This window comes from Lutra lutra, chromosome 4 (assembly GCF_902655055.1).
Source record: "Lutra lutra chromosome 4, mLutLut1.2, whole genome shotgun sequence".
NCBI lineage: Eukaryota > Metazoa > Chordata > Mammalia > Carnivora > Mustelidae > Lutra > Lutra lutra.
The window spans coordinates 166267612-166288650 of record NC_062281.1 but is presented as its reverse complement, the minus strand read 5'-3'; the positions used below and the strand labels follow the sequence as shown (position 1 = coordinate 166288650).

The following is a 21039-nucleotide window of genomic DNA, read 5'->3' as shown; positions in this document are numbered from 1 at the left end:
GCACTAATGAAATCAACCACCAGCCTGCCCCCCCTTCCCCAGGGACCCTCCAGGCTCCAGCTGATGCAATGCCCAGGCCAGATAATTGTTTTCTTCCCTCCTTAAAGGGCCAGCTGCTGTGGCAGCTGTGGATGTCACCCAGACCCCTGAGAGACCCCACAGAGCTTAGCACCTGGTTAGGGATAGGGGGAGCCCAGAAAGTAGCAGCTTGGCCCCAGGCTCTGCAGAGGAAAATCCAATTAATGTCCAAGACCAGAAATGTCTGAGCAAGGAGGGAGGGAGACAGGAGAGTTAAGGCAGAGACTGTGCCTGGCCCACAACCATATGCCCCCAGGGAAGGGAACCTGGTCACTGGCTGTGTCCTCAGCACCTGGCTTCTGCCTGCCTGTCCCATCAAGTCCTTGGCAGGGGGGCTGCTGGTGAGTTCAGCAGTGCCAGGTGCTGTGCAAAGCAGCTCAGATCCACCATTTCAATCACTCCTCCCCGCAGAACTGGAAGGTGGGTCTATTTTACTGAAGGAGGCTCCTAGAGGGGAAGTGATTCCCTCAATAGAACACACCCAGAAAGTGGCAGAGCCTGGGTTTGAAGTCAAGTTTGCCTGACTCTGGGCTTCATTCCCTGCAGAGCGTTGAGTAGGTGTTGAACCCCAGGGCTGGAGGTCCCTAAGCCTGGCAGCCCCAGTGCTGAGGGCAGGAGGGGGTTCTGTGGGCCCTAAACAGGTTCAGAAGGGCACAGTGCTTGGTTTAAGCACAGATTTCATGGTCCCCTTCCCCAATTCCAGCCCCCACACCCCCAACCAGAGAATGTCCCATTAGGCTGCCCGCATGCCCCTAGGGACAGTTGGCAGCTGCCTGATTACAGACTAATTGGTGGCTGGCAGCAACTGTGGGGGGGGGGCAGGGGCTGGCTAGTTAACCCCTTGATAACCAGGTCTAGCCCAGAAGGGCCCTCTCCCTGCCACTTCAGGCCCCAAACCCAAGAACCCTAGACTTAAAAAGGCATCATAGGCAGAGGACAGGACCAAAGGGGCATCAGTCTTCCTCTCCACACCCAGACAAGACCCTTGGGGCTAGGGGTGGACACCGACATTCACCCAGGCTCCCCAGACCCAAAGAGGCAGTGCCAGCCAGCACCCCTTGTTCTCTGGCCTTGGATATGGCATTGCCTACTCCATTTAAGACCACAGGAGCTATGGGCTTTCCCTGGGTTTACAGGCCCAGGATACTGGGAAGAAACCCACTTCTCTGGGCTTTGTTGTCCAGAGAAGGTGATGTGGGTATGGGCGCAGGCAGCATGGAGGTCAGCCAGTAAAGCTACACTCCCCCTGAATGAAAGGGTGTCCAGGTTCCCCAGTAAGAGTCCTGCCAAGCCTCCATGAACCCTGGACTCCCCACCATGGATTGACCAGTTGCCTTTCCCAGCTTCCTGAAAGCCCCCTCTGCCTACCCTAGGACTAGAGTGAGTACTTTTATTTCATGGCTCCCCTTTTATTTCATGGGCTTGGCAGGGGGGTGTCCTCTGGGCATCACAATGGTGTTTCATTGGGAGGAAAGAGTGCCTGCTTCTCAACCAGGGCACAGGCAGGAGGGAGAAAGCAGGCTGCCTTCCAGCTCCCTTTCCAGGAGAGATTTTAAGCACTTTCCAAAAATGCCATGCGAGGCAATGCTGTTGAAGACCAGGGCCCCAGGTGCTCTGAGAATCAGCAAAGAACTCAAGACTCTGGGGTCCCCTACCCCATTTTCCAGGCTTCCGCAAACACCCCACGTTCCCCTCTCATACCTTAGCCCCCAACCCTGAGCCATCACATACGCTCTGCTCATCCTCTGAGCCCCCACCCCCCCAACCCTGCACGCTCACATCCCTACGTGGCGCCTCACCGCCGGAACCCCCTCCCCCCCGGTGGTCCCCCAGACCTCCGCAGCCCCCTCCCCACGTCCACTCCCAGGCGAGCGAGGCCTACTGACTTACCCGGAGGTGGGGCCAGGGTCCAGACAGGGAGGGGTCTCCGCTGGGCAAGACGGCTCCACAAGGCGGGGCAGGTGCTGCCCCGGGACCCCGCCCCGCGGACCCGGCGGTGGGCGCGGCCCGGTCCTAGGCGGGCGGCGGACTCCGAGGGGGTAGGGGCGCGGGGCGGGGAGGGGCGGCGAAAGAGGCTCACGGGGGCATCGCCCGCCACCGGGCCGGGCAGCTCCGCTCCGCCCGGCTGCGCTGCCGGCTCCGCAGCCGCCACGGTTCTCAGCCGCCGCCGGGTGCAAAGCCCAAGCCCCAGCAGGCGGGAGGCGAAGAGGGAGGCGGGGCCTGGTGGGGGCGGGGCCTCGGCCAGGCGGGTGGGGCCACTGGAGGGGCGGGGCCACTGGGGGTAGGGCCTCTGGTGGTGGGCGGACCTAGGAGAATGGGGAGAGTCTGGGTTTGCCTGGTTGTAGGGGACCCAGGCTAACAAGACCCCGAAGGGTTGGGGTCTAGAGAACGCCTCAAGCCTCTCCACATCCCTAGGACACTCTTGCCTCATGGCTGCTTCCCCCTCCGCTACCATTTTTATCTGTACTTTTTCATCCTTCCTCCTCTTAGGGGCACCTCGCAGGACATCACTGGCACCAGGTACTCCATGCTGGACCAGATCCAAGAAAATCAAATGGTGGGAGATAGGGGAAATGACTTACAAACTCAAATTCAATTTACAGGTGGGAAAATTGATGCTGAGAGAGAAGAAAACACTTGCCCAAGTTCCTGCTTTGAAGAAAAAGACTTTATCAGACCCTAGAATGTGGAGACCCTGAAGCTGGGTCCCACAGCTGGCCAGAGGGGAAGCCAGGACTCCATTTTATTCAACTGTTAATTAAACGTTTGTTATCATCTAATCTACATCAGGGCTAGAACTAGGCCTGTGTCATAGGATGATTGCTCTGGAGCTGCAAGGGGGATTCAATTAGAAGGACAAGATAGGGGGCAGGGAAATCGCTGGAAGGATGGAGGTGAAGGATGAGGAGAGCAGAGCCTGTGAGGATGTGGGAGAGGAGGGAGGAATCAAGATTCCCTTGTGCTCTTCCCATGCACCCTATCACAGAGACATGGACACCAGAGGCTCCCTTTAGAATCATGGTCCCTTTGCAGATTTGGTGAAAACTTGAGCCTTCCTTCCGGACAAATGTGCAAATGTACACTTTGCATATAATTTCAGGGACTCCAGGGACAAAGGATTGGATGGACGGTTGATTCTTAAGTGTATATAGATGAATAAACGTGCAGGAATAAAAAAAAAATCTAGAGAAAAAGGAATGGAAAGAGATTCTGCCTTACCTGATATGAAAACATAAAGCCAATGTATTTAAAGCAGCATGGTATTGAAGCAGAACCACACGAATCAGTGGAACAAATTGGAGAAGAGAGCTGGATCCAACCACACAAAGGAATTCGGTGTATGATGAAGATGGCACTTCAGGTAAATGGTTGAAATAACTGGCAAGACATCTGAGGAAATGAGAGAAAACTGTGTCTTTACCCCCAAAATAAATTCCAGGTGACAAGCATATTTATATACTTTACGTACCAGAAGAAAGCATGAGGGAATGTTTTAATGGTCCTGGAGATGGAAAGGCTTACCTAGGCATGATGAAACCAAGAAGCCAAAGGAAAAACATCGATAAATTTGACTGCAAAAACTTATATAGAGAAGAAATGATCGTACTCAAGTTTGAAAGACATATGACAAGCTGGAAACGATGAATCCCAGCTGTCCTCTTCTCCTGCCCCTTCTAGCTCACCGGCCTCTCAAGCGGTGAAAGGGGCGAGCAGGAGGGACTGGCAGTGGCTGTGAGAGGGCAGAGCATACCGTGGAGGCTCCTCCCACAGCGCCCCGGCCAGCGCCCACCTGTTCAGGGGCCGGGAAGCCCCGGAAATCCCAGCCCAGCCATCTGGGTCCCCAGCAGGTGCCTCAGCACAGCAGAGGCAGAGTCCGCCCTGAGGCTGCTCACCACTTCCCTCGTATGGCCATCCCGGGAACTGTAATCCTCGGTTCCAGGTCCTGCAGCTCTCCGATCTTAAGACGGGATTTTTTTTTTTTTTTTTTTTAAGATTTTATTTTTAAGTAATCTCTGCACCCAGCGTGGGGCTGGAAACTACAACCCCGAGATCAAGAGTCGCCCGCTCCACGGACTGAGCCAGCCAGGCGCCTCATGTGAATTTTTTTCTTAAAATAAATAGCAGCTAAATTTTTGAAGGAGCTAACAATGTTCCAGGCATTGTCTAAACATTTAAACATACAACATTTCATTTACTGCTCAAGGTCACTCTTCTGGATAGGTCTACTTCATTATCAGCTCCATTTGGCATTAGAGGAAACAGGGTTAGAGAGAAGTAACTTGGCCAAGTTCTAAGTGGCAGGATCAGGATTCAAAGTCTGACTCCTGGCCCCCCACTCTTGATATAAGAAAGCCAAGGTCTAGGAAGAATTCAATAAAACAAAGTTTTTTGAAGTTAACTTTCATCCAGGCTTTGTCCCAGATGCTGGGGATTCAGAATTGAGAAAAACAGTCATTGGGGCAGACAGGAGAGAAACATTTCTGACACAGTGAATCCTGGGAACAGCCAAGGACCTGTTAACCACAAGAAGGAGTGTAGGGAGAGAGGAGGGGTGCAGAAGGAGAAGTCTTTGAAATGAGTCTTGTGGAGTTTAAGGGAAGGGTGAAGGCGTGGGGTAACACTTACAAGTCTGGGAAAGGAAGAACGGAGCGTGGGGGAGGAGCAGTGGTCTGCCTGTCCTGAGTCTGGGGTTTGTTAGAGGTGATGCTGGACAACTAACCCAGGGTCAAGGTAGAGTTTGGGCACAGAGGAGTTTGGGCACAAAGATTTTGAGAACTTTTCCATGGTTCAGCTGACTTGGTCTAGCAGCCACCTACTCTGCCAAACCAATCTGCTTCTTTCCTCCCAGATGGTCCTCACCTGTGTTCAGCCTATCAGTTGCTGAAGCCAGAGACCTCAGAATCACCTTTGACTCCTCCCTTGTCCTCACCTCCATCTAGTTAATTATCAGGGCCTGCCCAATCTACCTCTTAAATATTCCCCAGGTTCATTTACTGGTATCACATCCCCATGGCCACCGCCCTCGTCCATACTGCCTTCCTCTCACTCCTGAATCCAGCTGGGGACAGTGACTTGGTTTAGAGGGCTGGACATCTCCAAACTTTCACTCCAGGAAATCCTTCTAAAACGAATCTTCCTACACCTGCTCTCCCACTGAAAACCCTTCTCACTGATCCATTTAACAAATATTGAGCAAGTGTTTGTTATGTGTAAAAATACTGAGGACACAACAATGAACAAAACAGAATTTGAAGTCTATTGGGGGGGTGCCTGGGTGGCTCAGTCAGTTAAGCATCTGACCCTTGATTTTCAGCTCGGGTCATATCAGGGTTGTGAGATTGAGCCCCACGTTGGGCTCAGCACTGGGTGGGAGCATGCTTAAGATTCCCAATCTCTCGGGGCATCTGGGTGGCTCAGTGGGTTAAAGCCTCTGCCTTCGGCTCAGGTCGTGATCCTGGTGTCCTGGGATAGAGCCCCACATCGGGCTCTCTGCTCTGCAGGGAGCCTACTTCCACCTCTCTATCTATCTGTCTGCCTCTCTGCTTGCTTGTGATCTCTGTCTGTCAAATAAATGAATAAAATCTTAAAAAAAAAAAAAGATTCCCAATCTCTCTCTCTCCCCCTGCCCCTCCCCCCACTCCCTCTCTAAATAAATAAATAAATAGAGTCTACTGGGATGGCAAACATCAATCAAATGACCACCACACCAAAATAATACATAATTATAAACTGGAAAATGTGCCATAGGAGGGTCTGCTAGAATGTTCCTCAAGTCACCTCATCTGAAGTTTGAATAGCCATCAACCAGCTCAGAGCAAGGATAGGGTAAAAGCTTATGCAAAAAAGCCCCAAAGGTGCTTCTGAGTCTCAGTTTTCTCATATGTATCATGGGGATATTTATAGTTGTGAGGATTAAATGAGTTAATGTATATGAAGTCCTTAGAATGGGTCTTGGGACATAATAAATTTTCCATAAGTCTTAGCTTTAATAACAATAATTATTGTTTAATTTTCTTTAAAGTAGAGAGCCAGGGGCGCTTGGGTGGCTCAGTCGGTTAAGCCTCTGCCTTCGTCTCAGGTCATGATCTCAGGGTCCTGGGATCGAGCCCCACATTGGGCTCTCCGCTCAGCGGGGAGCCTGCTTCCCCCCTCTCTCTGCCTGCCTCTCTGCCTACTTGTGATCTCTCTCTCTCTGTCAAATAAATAAATAAAATTAAAAAAAAAAACAAAGTAGAGAGCCATTGAAGGTGTTTCTGTAAAGTTGTTAAATCATAAAGAAGCTTTTTTTTTTTTTTTTTTTTTTAAGCAAGCTCCACACCTAATGTAGAGCCCAAGGCGGGGCCTGAACTCACAGCTCTGAGGTTAAGACCCTGAGATCAAGACCTGAGCTGAGGTCGAGAGTCGGATGCTCAACTGACTGAGCCACCCACGTGCCCCACAAAGAAACATTTTTTTTTTAAAGATTTTATTTATTTATTTGACAGAGATCACAAGTAGGCAGAGAGGCAGGTAGAGAGAGAGAGAGAGGAGGAAGCAGGCTCCCTGCTGAGCAGAGAGCCCATTGCGGGGCTCGATCCCAGGACCCTAGGATCATGACCCGAGCCGAAGGCAGAGGCTTTAACCCACTGAGCCACCCAGGTGCCCCCAAAGAAACATTTTTTAAACATCATTCTTGCTGCAGTGAGGAGCGTGGTTTGGAACAAGGAACGAGCAGATCCAGGGAATTAATGACTTAATTCATTAACGAATTAATTAATTAATTAATGGGTTCCCTTTGCAGGTGCTCATTGAGAACTGTGGGTTATTTAAACCAAGCAGGCAGGAGAGCATTTGGAGACATTTTGTGATTTTGGTGGGTGAAATGACCTGCCTTGGTGTTTGTTTGGTGGTGGGAGGCTGTGGGAGGTGGCGGAGGTCAGGGGAGCTCCCAACATCTTGGCCCCAGCATTGATGTTCTTCACCAGGTTGGGGAAGCCTGGAGGAGGACCGGGCCCGGCAGCGGTGCTCAGGCCAGCTGTGGACCTGTTCAGGCACAGGCACTGTGCAGAGTCCTAGATATGGGGATGCAGAAGAGCTGCTTGGGTCTGGAGTTCAGGGGAAAATTGTGGCCGAAGACATAAAATGGAGATTGCTGGCAAATACCTGATAATTGGGCCTCAATCATCCCATCTGTAAAATGGTAGGAGGAAGGAGATAGCTAGATGATTTTTAAAGTTTCTCCTACATGTGTAACATACCAATTGTTGAGGTTGATATGCCCAACGAGTCAGGGGAAAAAACATCCATGTGGCCTGAAAGATTTGGCAGAGGCTCCTTGGAGGCTGTTACTCTTTAGTCTGCCTTTTACTGAGCAGCTACTAAGAGCCAAAAGCTCTACCACAGATGGAAAGGTGAATAAGACCCAGGCCTTGCCGTCAGGGAATTCAGTCTGGGGCAGAGACTCACAAAGCAAAGGGCAATTACAAAAAAGTAACCTAAGAGCCTAAAAGCAAGCTTGGGGGAGGACCAAGAATGCTTCTGAGGGAACTGACATCCAAGACAAGACCTGAAAGTCAGGCAGAAGAAGAAAACTGTATGGGGAATCTGGGCTGGAGAAGATTGGGTTTTTTAGGGTTTTTTGTTTGTTTGTTTGTTTTCAATGGAGGGGGAGCGGCAGAGGGATAGAGAGAGGGAGAGAGAAAAATCCCAAGTAGGCTCCATGCCCAGTGCACAACCTGCCGCAGGGCTTGATCTCATAACCCTGAGATCATGACCTGAGCAAAAATCAAGAGTCAAACGCTCAACTGACTGAGCCATCCAGGCCCCCTGGAGAAAATTGTTTATGTAGTTATTTTTTAAAGATTTTTCATCCTTGAATTTTTTTGCTCAGGATTCTATCCATGTGCCCTGAGAGTCTATTTCAGGTACAAAGGCCCAGATACTGGTAGTTGCATTTCATAGACTGTCTTGAATTTGTCTTCTCCTCAATGCTCCATGTGGCCTCAACTCCATATGCTTTGCCAGGGCTTGGATGAAGGCAGGGCAAGAGACATACCCAGGGCACACATTTAGGGAGGCACTCAGTCTCAGGGATCTGCAACATGCTCCCGGCCCTGCTCCCTGCTCACACCCCCCCACTCCAGCCCTTCTGGTGCTCACATCTTGATGTCTATACACATGGCTCTGTTTACAAAGACCTTCCCTCACCCGCATTGGCCTGGTGAAAGCTCACTCTTGCTCCAAGGCTCAGCTCCTCCTGGAAGTCGACTGTTCTCACCACCCATCCCTGCCTCCTCCCATGGTCAGGGTGGTCCTCTGCACTCTAACAGCATGGTAAAGGCTGCATAGTGCAGACCAGACTTCGGCATCAGAGCCCTGCTGTGCTATTTATCTTCTGTGAACTGCTCTCTGAGACAGTTTCCATTTGTGTAAAATGTGGTGCCGACTTCACAGGGGAGTTGTAAAATTTAAATGAGAAAATGTATGTGAAGTGATCAGCAGTGATTGGTACCGGGTATTCGGTAAGTGGTAGGTATTATTAGTTTGTTTATACTTCTAAAGCACTCATGTATTCTAATTATTTTCGTGCCTTTATCTTCACTATACCATAAGTTCCTCGAATAGGGAGGAGGAGGAGGAGGAAGAGGGAGAGCTTTACGAATGGGCACTAAGATATGTCTGCTGCATAAATAAAGGAAAGAAATGACAAGTTTTATGGAAAAAGTTCTGGGCAGGAAATCTGGAGCCTTGGGCTCTAGTCACATGGTCTCAGTAATGGCACAGTGCCTACCCAACTTATATTCACTTGGAAGAAGAGTTGCCCAGACCACAAACCCTATTGAGCTCCTACTTTAGACCACTTGGCCCCTTCAGCTTCTAGACTTGAACAAATGGGGCCAGAACCAGAGCCAAGGGTTACTGTTTTATATACCTTTAACTAATGGCCTACCACAACAGTCTGAGACAGGCCGATTAGAGAGGCTCTCTTGAACCAAGGAACAGCAAGAAACAGTCAGCAGAGGGAGTTAGAGTAGGGAGGTCAGAGACAAGGAAGCCTTGGCCAGTAGAGGTACGTACAAGCCAAGATAGGAGGGAGCAGAGACCAAGAAGCAGCAGAAACCAGTTAGTGGGTAAAAGTGAAAGGAGCAGCCCTGTGCAGAGTTGGGGGAGGGTGTCAGGAGCGAGAGAATGAATAGAGCAGTGAGTCCTGGAGCTGCCTTGTTCCTGCTGGCATTTCAGTTCCAGTCCTTACAAGAAAATCCTTTATATCTGAGCTAGTTTGGGTTGATTTCTCTACCTTATAGCCCCATGAGCCTGATTCTACTTGTTGTCTTGGTCAGTCTCTGCCCCTCTCTGCACCTCAGTTTGAACAGACCATCTCTATGATCTTCTCCAGAACAACGTTTGCTTTGAACACCATGTAGAGAGAATGGGTTTTAGGTTGCTGGTAGCTGAGTTCAGTATTACAGAATGCCATTACATCCGGGCTCCCAAAATAGCTTGGTACCTGGTTAATGAGCCTATGGAAGGATCCAACACACATCTGACTTTGAACCTGAGTCTAGCTGACATAGTCTGCCTCCACACTGCTCTCCCCTCCAAGTCCATCGCATCCTTTGTTGGATCATAAAGGAACTGAGAAACCAGGGCTGGTGTTTCTCCAGTGTCTTTGGCCGCTAAATGCCCTACCTACCCTCTTAACACTTTCTTGGACCCACTTCAGCATTTCCGAGGAGTCCAGTGCCAGGTCTGCTCCAAAGAAAGTGCCACTCCAGGAAGATTTTGAACAAAGAAAGTTTCCTTCTTTGGTGTTAAGATTTCCTGCCTTCCAGCTGTTTGGCTCTCAGCCTTGGCCCTGCCCCCATCTTTTTAAGCTAACAGCTATGTTGATAATAATGCTTCCTTGCCTTTGTAGGGTGCTTTGTATTTTTCAGAGCATTTTTATGCTTGTCTTATGTGATACTCACGGAAACCCAGGGAGGATGAGCAAGAAGGGGAGTGTAGAGGATAATATTTATCTCCCATTCCATCTACCCCCTTAAAACTATTTATTTTAAAAGAACTTATAATAGATGAAAATATTGAGACCAAGCTTGATTAACTGACTTGCCCAACATCACAGAGCAGGTAGATGGCTGAGTTAGATCTAGAAAGTTCGCGATCGCAAATCATGCTTAAGCAGGACTTGCCTACCTAACACTGCCTTGCAAAACCCTGCTGGCCATAAGAAGGGACCCCTGAGAGAAGTGGTGGTCTTGGCACTGCTACCCTTTTGGGTCCTCCAGGAATCATTCACAGATCTTACCCCTCCTGTCTCTACAGAGACTTGGCTACCCCACTGTGGCTTGGGCAGCACCAGGAATCCACAGAAGGTTAGATGTAAGCATTGAGTAGCAGTGCCTTATGTATTGGCAAAAGTGAATGCTAGTGAGAGTCAGTTTTCTTGGTTTGATTACAGAGCTCTTCATGGAGGGTAAGACAGGAAAGGTTGAGAACCATAGGTCCACCCTTCTGCCAGCACCTCTGGGAAAGAGGAAGCAGAGATAATTACTCCGGCCCATCCCCCCTTCCCAAACTCTACTCTGCAGCAAGGAAACCCTGTCCTTACTCTGTTTTGGGCCCCCTGTTTTGGGCCACTTGCCAAAACATTCATTGCTGCACTCCTACCTGATAAAGATGAGCCCATTCCTTCTAATCACAACATGGACTCAAGTTGTCCTGGGACACAGTAGTAAGTTCTAATATTTAGGGGTAGGAGAGGAAGAAATGGGAGTAGAAATCTTCACCTGGGCTTTCTAAAGAATCTGCCCTTACTCCTTCTCCAGTGCCCCCTGGAGAGCATAGTGTGATTTTCTTGTGGCAATCACCCAGCCCAGCAAATCCAAACAGCCCAACTGGGAAATTAGCCAAGGAAGCTGGCCTATCCAATGGCCTGAACAACAATATGTCAGCTGAGGTGAAGACAAGAAACCAGAAAATGTGCTTGGAATTTGAAACAGAGGGAATTTATTCCAGAGAACTGGTTAGAAACCTGTTGGCTTGAAGGAGCAGAAGGGTAAGGTGAGGCAGACTTGAGATTAATACCTGCAGGAAGCTTTTACCACTCTTAGGCTTGGAAGATCAAATGGACGAGTGTGTACTTGCTGCTGACAGTATGGGCGCTTAGGTTTGTTTTTGTTTTTTCTTTAAAGATTTATTATTTTATTTGGGAGAAGAGAGAGAATGAACCAAGCAAGGAGGAGAAGCAGAGGGAGAAGAAGAAGCAGACTCTCCACTAAGCAGGGAACCCGACGCAGGGCTTGATCTCAGGACCCTGAGATCATGACCTGAGCCGGAGGCAGACACTTAACTCACTGAGCCACCCAGGCCCCCCCAGGAGCTTAGTTTTTGAAATGATGCTGCTAACAGAACTGCCAGAGGTCTCTGGAGCCTGCAGGTACCCACTGCTGTCCCTTCAGTACCACCAACCCCTGCAGGAGCCTGTGGCAGTGACCCACCGCTGCTGGAAATGCTGAGCATCTCTGGGCCCGTCACCACCAGCTGCTGCCAAAGTCTCCAGTGGATGCAGAGAGAAAATGATTTTGCCTGTCTTGTTACTATGCCATCTCCAGCTTGCAATTTCTCACCTGTACTTCCCATTCACCAAATCTGACAGGAAGCCAGCTGGCAGAGGGAGTCTGGGAAATGTAGTTTTCAGGGCCCAGCACTCTCCAGTACAAAACAGAGCCTGGAAAGGCTAGAGCAACAGGCCAATGACCAGCATAAATGGTACTGAAATATACAGCTTATTTTGGCACGTTAGGGTTCATAGTATTGGACATTAGTTGATTACCTCATTACTTTCCAGGAACCATGTGTTTCTAGGAAGTCGACTCCATGGGAATAGAGTGGGGCTGAGCCAGTCAATGGCGAGAATGATTGGTTCAGGATGGTCATATGAATTAGCCAGTCCAATCAGAGGGACTCTCGGGATTTTTTTTAAATTTTTTATTTTTTATTGACTTATAATGTCTTATTAGCCCCAGGGGTACAGGTCTGTGAATCACCAGGTTTACACACTTCACAGCACTCACCATAGCACATACCTTCCCCAATGTCCATAACCCAACCACCCTCTCCATAACCCCCTCTCCCAGCAACCCTCAGTTTGTTTTGTGAGATTAAGAGTCTCTTATGGTTTGTCTCCCTCCTGATCCCATCTTGTTTCGTTTATTCCTTTCCTACCCCTCAAACCCCCCACGTTGCCTCTCAACTTCCTCATATCAGGGAATCTCAGGATTTTTGCTGAGAAGGCTGATACACAGACTATCTCTTCCTTGCTAACCACGAATGAGGAAGCAGGCAGGCGTTGGGAGATGTTGGCAGTCATCTTGGGGCAATATGAGAGCAGCAGAAAGAGTAGCCCTGATGACTAGCAGATTAATTTGGGGGCACATATGTAACCCACATGCTGTGTTCACTACTTAGGAAGCTGTGGCATAGTTGATCTGTCTCATGCCCTTTATGGGGCCTATTATCAGTCACAAAGCAAGACCAATTTATGAGTATCATGGAAAAATCTGGAAGAGAAAGAAAGTTCTAGGAATCAGCCACTTTTCCCATGGCCACTTCTTGGACCAGTGGCTTTTAAACATTTTTTATTGTGCCCTCAATAAGAAATCAGTTGTACAGTGTGACTAGTACACATGTGGCTGTACAAATAACTGAAATAAAGTTTCACAACAGTTTCCATAGTATTTACCCTGCAAAAGTGTAATTAATTCAGATGTTCAATTCTATTCTATTCTACTTTTTAAAAGATTTTATTGGGCAACACTGTTGAGACCCCTCTCACTCTTGGGAGCTTTTTCTATGCCTTCACTTAGTAAACTTGTATTGCTTTACTCAAAAACAAAACAAAAAAAATAATGATTTTATTTACTTATTTGAGAGAGAGGAGCAGAAGAGAGGCCACAAGCAGGTGGAGGGGCAGAGGGACGGAGAAACAGACCCTGAGATCATGACCTGAGCCGAAGGCAGATGCTTGACCAATTGAGTCATCCAGTGCCCCTCTATTCTATTTCTATTTTTATTTTTACTTTTTTAAAGATCCTATTTATTTATTTGACAGAGAGATCACAAGCAGGCAGAGAGGCAGGCAGAGAGAGAGAGGGAAACAGGCTCCCCGCCGAATAGAGAGTCCGACGCGGCACTCGATCCCAGGAACCCGAGATCAAGACCCGAGCCAAAGGCAGAGGCCTTAACCTACTGAGCCACCCAGACGCCCTCTATTCTATTTTTAAATAAAGCTGGTCATAAACTTTTAAATGATTTCATGACCTAATAATGGGTTATGACCTCCAATTTGAAAAACATTGCCCTATACTATGTCATCATCAATTATTGTAAAACTTAGCTCTTGATTAAAAAAAAACAACCCTAACTTTTGCTAACTTTCCTGCTTTTGTATGCATATTCCCTGCCTTCCTTTGCTATGAAGGAAAGTCACAGTGCCCCAGGTCTCAGAGGCCAGACTCTCCCCAACCTAACGAAAGGATACCAAGAACTTAACTCTGTAGATATTCTCTTACACATTGCTGATTTTTGCCTGTCTACTGGAAAGTTTAGTTTATAAAATTGCTCGAGTCTTTCTTCTTTTTTAAAATGATTTTTTTTTAAATTATTTATTCCTGAGAGACAGAGAGAGGCAGAGGCAAAGGCAGGTTCCCCTGCAGAGCAGGGATTCTGATGAGGGACTCCATCCCAGAACCCTGGGATCATGACCTGAGCCCAAGGCAGACACCCAACTGACTGAGCCACCCAGGTGCCCTCGAGACTCTCTTCTTAAAATCAAAACCAAATCAATAAATAAAAAAGCTCCCTTTGACCTCATTTCAACGGCCACTACTTTAAGTCAACCCAGAGTAGATATGGTTGAATGGGATAGGAATTAGAAGGGTGGCTAAGAGGTAAACTCAGTAGAAGGGATGAGGACCCTGTCAAGAAGGCAAGTAGTGGATGTGGAAGGGAGAAAAATGCATTGCAACTTATGTGAACAGAGAGAAATCAGAAGTGAATTTTGACCAAGAACTGCCTTCCTTAATCTCCTTTTTTGAGACTCCTGCTCCCTGGCTCCCTCGTGGTAGAGCCTGGAGTCTGGAGTCACATAAGCTCAGGTTCACTACCAGCTCTGCCATTTCTGAGCTGGCTAATTTTGGATAAATTACATCTCTAAGTTTCTCATCTGTAAAATTAGTCTAATAAAACCTACCTTATCAAGATGGCTTAAGGATTAAATGAGATCAATACATTTTAGCTCTTAGTAAGGCCTTCTCCATCCTTATACAAAGCCTTACCTTTCCCCACCCACTAATAATTACTACAGGGACACTTGTTGAGAAATTCCTCTGTGCCAGGCAATATTCTAAGGACCTTACCAGTAGTTTCCAAGCCGAGAAGGATTCCCTAGCACCTTCTTAGTGTAGTTTTCTCTAATCATGTAATTAATATTTATAGAGTGTCCACTATGCATCAGGGAGGGGAGTGAACTGACTTACTTGCATCCATTCATTTGATAGATGTTAGTTAAGCACTAACTATGGTGCCAGGAACTTACTAGGTAATGGAGATACCAAGAAGAACAAGGCCCTGAACCTTGAAGGACTCACAATTTAATCACACAGTAAGTGTTATGTAATGAGGGGATGTATATGAGATGTTCATTCCCTGTGGCTTCCTTGGTGTAGGCAACACCATCTTTGGCTCCAGACCTAATGACTGATAGTGTTTGATTCTGTTTTTCTGGCTTGACTTTGGAGCCCTACTTTCAGGACATGCCTTTCAGTTCTCAGCTCCCCATAAACCACCAGTATTAAGAGAAAAGGTTTGTTTTCCTTCTCTCTCCTGGTCTGGGATCCCCCTCCAGAGGAAAGAAAAATAACAGATGTGCAAAAGACAGGTACATTGCTGGTGTGGTTTCATCCCATCACACTTTAAACACTTCTCTGTCTTAAACCACTCTGTCTCCTGATTGCCAAATTCAACTGACTCTTTGTGCCTTTGCAGATCTTTTGTCCCTTTCTCTTTTTCTGGTACACATATCATTTACTGTTCTTTGTATCTTTCTCCTCTCCAGCTCAGAGGGGTTAAGTAACCTATTCAATTTATACCACCAAAAAGTAGAGTTGGGTTTTGAACCCAGAGTAGGCTGACTCCAAAGCACATGCTTTAGCCAACATTCCATACTGCCTTCCCAAGCAGACCAGTAGTCTGTGCTGTTCAATATGTAGTCATTAAATGTATACAGTTGCTTAAATTGAAATTAAAATAAAGTGAAATAAAAATTCAGTTTCTTAGTTGCACTACCCATCTTCAAGTGTTGAACAGCTACATGTGACTGGTGCCTATTATACTGAACAGCATAAATATAAAACATTTCCAGGTTGCCTGGGTGGCTCAGTCAGTTAAGGGTCCAACTCGTGATTTCAGCTCAGGTCATGATCTTGGGGTTGTGAGATTGAGCCCCACATTTGGCTCTGCACTCAGCAGGGAGTCTGCTTGAGATTCTCTCTCTCCCTCTGCCCCTCCCCCCACTCACATGTGCTCTAAAATAAATAAAATTTTTAAAAAATTTCCATCAGGGGAGCCTGGGTGGCTCAGTGGGTTAAAGCCTCTGCCTTCAGCTCAGGTCATGATCTCGGGGTCCTGGGATCGAGCCCCGCATCGGGCTCTTTGCTCGGCGGGGAGCCTGCTTCCTCCTCTCTCTCTGTGCCTGCCTCTCTGCCTACCTGTGATCTCTATCTGTCAAATAAATAAATAAAATCTTTTAAAAAATAAAAAAAAATAAAAAATTTCCATCATTGCAGAAAGTTCTCTGGAATAGTGTTTAGAAAAAGTGTAGGATAGCATTGGGTTGGATTGCATTCTGTCCTCTGACTTCTTCTCTTTACCCTCTGTCTCATTCATTCTCAGGGAGTGGGCAGCCTTTCTTTCATCAGCCCAACTCTCTCCTCCCACTTTTCTGGGAAGTATTATTCTATCCTACACCTTGCAATCACACCATTATTCACAGGGTCACATGAATACACCATGTTTATATGTGACCCTGCACTGCTCTCCCCAATGTTGATTGCTTCAGGGGTGGACATCTGGCCAAAGCTAGCCCAAGCAGTAGTTCTTCTCCAAGAAATTCAAAGTGGAACCTAAAAGTCTAGTTGCCTGGCTGATCTCTTGAATGGAGGTGACTTGGGATCCACTGGTGACCATGTTTTGATCTGGATTGGGAAAACTGGTCTTCAGAGAGATCAAGAAATGACAAAACAGTTACACATATTGGGGACAGTTGGATCTAGGAGCTCAAAGGATGTTAGGGTTCTTTTCTCTCTCTGAGCTCTGTCTTCCTCTGTGATGCCTTCATGCGCGGGCAGGCTCTCTTCATGAAGCAGAAACGATGGCCACCCCCAGATCCATATGGCTCAAGACCTCCACAAGAAAAGTCCTACCTTTCCTGGATCTATATTTCACATCTTCCCAAGGGCTTTGCTTAGCTGAGGTTGGGTCATGTGCTCATCTGTACAGAAACTGTGACCCGTCTTAGCAAGGGTTCCTAGAAAACGAAGTCTGAAGAAGGGATTAAGTGCTAAAGGTTTTTGTGGGATGCACATTTCTAGGGCAGTGAGAATGAAGGGATAAGGGAAGCAGGAAAAGATGGAAAGCAATGCATGCAAGGAAATGTTTGCTACTTCTTCACGATGAGCTGTGAAGAGACACACTAGTCTCTTGCCAGGTCCACCCACTTGGCCATGTGGAATGTCTCTAGATATGTTGTACAGAGAAATTTTATCTTAAAACAGTCCATCAGAGGAAGGAAAAGAGACTGGATTGTTCTATCCTGCTGCTTCCTGTCTCCTGTCTCCCATTGATTACTTTGCCCTATGGGTGGTTAAATCTCCCGTACTTCTAGGTTGCTTCATTGGCCCCTTCAGCAGCGGCTCAGGAAGCCAGAGCTCATGTTCTGTGATGTGTGTCATCAAGGTCTGGAAGTTGCAGAAGCCTTAGAATCCACATTTGCGATTAGTTGGCCTCAGGCAGAACTGTAAGGCCTCACTCAGAGTTGGCCAGCCATACCTGTGGGTGAGGTGGACCAAATAACTAATGGTCTAAGAGTGAAATGACACCGAGAGATTGTGATGAGGCATTGGGCCATGATGTGGGGATCGTTATGATCAGTCAGACTGGGTCATATGCCTACCGCTACAGCTGATGGGCTATGGAAGGTATGCTGTGGAAGGAAATATCCCATCCTCCTTCCCCTCATGCCAGTTCAGATCCTCAGAAAATCAGATACCAAGACAGGATTAAATGCAAGGAACTTATTATGAGAAACACCTGTGAGAGAAAATGGGCCAGGAGCTAAGACACTGAGGACCATCAGACAATGATGCAGATCTGACCCTAAGGGAAGGAGAAAGAAGGAAGGAGTTCTAGGTGGAAGGGTCTTAGACTGCAGTATAGTTCTAAGGAAAGTTTAGCAAGGCCATTGAGGGTCCTTGAGCCAAAGTGGCCCATCAGAAGAGTATCATTTATCCTGGCAAAAAGCCTGTCCTAAAATTCCTGCAGGGCTGTCAGTGGCCAGACCAGAGGGGAGGCCTGGGTAAGGAAGGGGTGATGGACCTCAGAGCTCAGCACCTGTGCTGATGAATTACGCTTCTCCCAGTTGGAGATCTGAAAAGTTCATTCTCATGGCCACATACCTTCTCAGCCCAGCACTACATGCAGATGAAGAAGGATGGTTCTACAATCTAAAAGAAGAAGAAAAAAGTAGAGTGCCACTACCAGTTGAAGGGACAAAGGTGTTGAGCAGGCAAGACAACAACAATGTCCACCTCACAGCTTACAATTTTTCATTTGTAATTAAAACTCTACATGTTCCAACCTGAACTCATGACTTCTCCGTGCTCTGGAAAAGTTCTGAAGTCTTCATCCGGAGACTACCATCCTCCCTACTGTGAAAACCGAAAGTCATGTTAAATACCTCTTGATCCTTTCTCTCCCTGCCCTCGAAATAGCCAACCAATAGTCAAGTCCTTCCAATCCTACCTTGGCAATATCACCTCTGCATTGGTACGTCTTTCCTCCACTCTCATTGCTGATGTGTTCAGGAGCTCATTGTACCTTGCCTGAATTACTGTGTTAGTCTCCAGTGGTCCTTTTGCAGTCCCATTCCATCTTATCATCTCTGTCATATTGTCTCTAACCACAGTTTTCACTATGTCAATCCCTTCGTAAAAACTTCTATCACTGGGAATATAAAATGGTGTAGCCATGGTGGGAAACAATATGGCGATTCCTCAAAAAATTAAACATAGAATTCCCATATGATCCAGCAATTTCACTTCTGGGTATATACCCCAAAGAACTAAAAGCAGGGACTCAGATATTTGTACACTAATATTCATAGCCAGCATTATTCGCAGTACTCAAAGGGTGGAAAAAACCCAAGTGTCCATTGATGGATAAATGGATAAACAAAATGTGTTATATACACAAAATGAAATACTAATATTCAGCCATAAACATAAATGAAATTTTGGTATGAACGTGGATGAACCTTAACTATATTATGCTAAGTGAAATGAGCCAGATACAAAAGGACAAATATTAAATGATTCCACTTATATGAGATACCTAGAATAGTCAAATTTCAAAGAGACAGAAAACAGAACAGTTGTTACCAGGAGCTGGGGGAGGGGAGGACAGAGAATTATTGTTTAATGAGTAGAGAGTTTCAGCAGAGGCAGATGAAACAATTCTGGAGATGGAGCGTGCTTATATTTACACAACAATGTGAATGTACTTAATGCTAACAAACCACGTATTTAAAAATGGCTAAAATGGTAAAACAAACAAAACCCAAAAAAACTTCCATACTGACTCTCCTTAGCATAAAATAAAACCCAAGAGCCTTAATCTCACCATATGTAACTTTCCAGGTGATTCTTCTTCCTTTTCCTGTTACTCTGTATTTCCTCAATTGATCTCCTGCTTCCTATATCTGCTCCACTGGCTACCTACACAAAGCATGCTCCTTCCCTAGTTCTACTCATTTTTTTTCAAGACCCAAAGGTCACATCCTTAACAATCTTTCTCCTCCCATTATTCCATACTAAGTGGAAGTAATTGCTCTCCTTCTTGAACTCCCACAGCTTGTGAATTATGTCTGTCTTTAACACTTACTGTTTTTCTTTTAGATCAAAGAAGGTACAAAATGAGATAGAGAGATGTGGCTGAGGGTAGTCTAGTTGGCCCTCTACTAGAGTGTTATAACATTAAGGAATTTACCAACATCCCAGAACTGGTGTTTATAGCCTTGCAAGTTCAGAAGCCTGATTGTAATAGTAAGCAGAGTGGAACCATCTCCCAGGGGGCAGTCTTGTATCCATTAAGTTCACAGAAACTGATGGTTATATAAGCCGGAATCCAATAGGTTGATTTACAATGAAAAATGTAGTTATCAAAAGAACTGGGAATCTCTAGGTGGCAGATCACTAAATTCTGTCCCCATAGGTAAGTCATTTGCTGGGTGAGTATAGAATCACCCCAGGTAAGCACGTTGCTCTTAAGAAGCATTTCTTAGCTGAGGCAGCCTGAGATATTCTCACCCACTGTAGCGATGACATGGACAAGGAAATACTAATGCTCAGGTCAATTTGACTGGAGCAGCACTTAGAAAGGCAATGTTAATGCTTGTCTCTGTGACTGCCCTGTTTGGGCTGTCATGGCTGATTAAACTCTTTGGTTCACAATCTCTCTCCGAATAAGACACAGAATGACTGGTTGATAAGACTGATCAGGCATCCATTTATTAAATTACGATCACTCTGCTTTCTTGAGATTTCTCTTGTATGCCTGGATCAGAGTTTGGTTTGTTTTTTGATCATGTTTGTAGATAAACTCTAGGCTTACCCCCATGGAGAGCTAATTTTAAGGTTGTATTAGCTTAGGCTAGCTAGGTTATAGTGCAGTAACAACCAACCAATTTCAGTGGCTTACAATAAAAAATGTTTATTTCTGATTCACCTTATATTACATGTTATGAGTATCAGCTGTGGCTCTGCATATCTTCATTCTGGGACCAACACTGGAGAAGCGTTTCTATTTGGGACATGCTGCTCTCATGGCAGATGAAAAATATGGACAGCCCATACATTTCTGCTCAGAAGTGGCTCATGCCATTTCTACTCACATTTCATTGACTAAAACAATGCCAAGCTTCATGACACTAGAGTGAGAATTATAATCTAGGGACAGACTAGACAGGCAGGGTTTTAGAAAGGCAGGGGCAGAGAATATTGATAATAGGCTATAAGGACTAATATCCAGTCTGTGTATACTAGTATGGCTGGCACATTATAATATTAACTATTAAAATACTGAAAATAGTTTCATACTAACTGATAAACACCTGCTATCCCAAGCCTCCTGACAACTCCCCTCCCCCGGGAGCCCTTAGGACCTACTCTTCACACATTAGCAACTAAAGGGTTAATACCTAGCACAGAAAGGTATCCCCACAACTTTATGGACTTCAAATGTGCTAGATAAATGCTTGGCCACTACTTGTTAAATATGCTTGTGATCACCTTTGGCTGATTTTATCTTCGTAAATTCTTATTAGTTTAATTCTGAGGGCAACCTGATTTCCAGGCTCTTAGAGAGAAACTGACTGCAGCCCCTATGTGCCGTTGACAATTATAACAGTAAAATCTAATAATACTAATTCATGCTGATTCCTACACATTTTTACATCTTTTGTAACAAAATATATGCAATAATTAACTCAGTATTTTAGAGACTCACTTAGCTTTTCCCATTAGCTAGCTCATCTTTCTACAATCTTAACACACTATTTATTTTGAGTCTGTTTTGACTTTTTTATGCCATTTCTCATGTTTGAAAATGTCATCATTAACACTAACTTCCTTGACACTTCTGCAATTTCCA

At 46.4% G+C, this 21039-nt stretch overlaps 1 protein-coding gene across 4 annotated transcripts in view; it reads right to left on the bottom strand.

Moving 5' to 3' along the window:
• The window catches only part of RIMS3 (regulating synaptic membrane exocytosis 3), a 59711-nt gene that overhangs the window by 37653 nt on the left and 1019 nt on the right, over positions 1 to 21039 (bottom strand). Inside the window, exons 2-3 of one of the 4 annotated variants that reach the window (XM_047725197.1) lie at positions 17790 to 17837; positions 11891 to 12023 (exon numbers count right to left, since the gene is read on the bottom strand). The gene's annotated coding sequence lies outside the window, so the exon portion shown is untranslated. Of the gene's footprint in view, positions 1 to 1968; positions 2109 to 9565; positions 9635 to 11890; positions 12024 to 17789; positions 17838 to 21039 lie in introns of those variants that run through there. The other 3 variants (XM_047725202.1, XM_047725198.1, XM_047725200.1) reach the window with 3 other exon arrangements.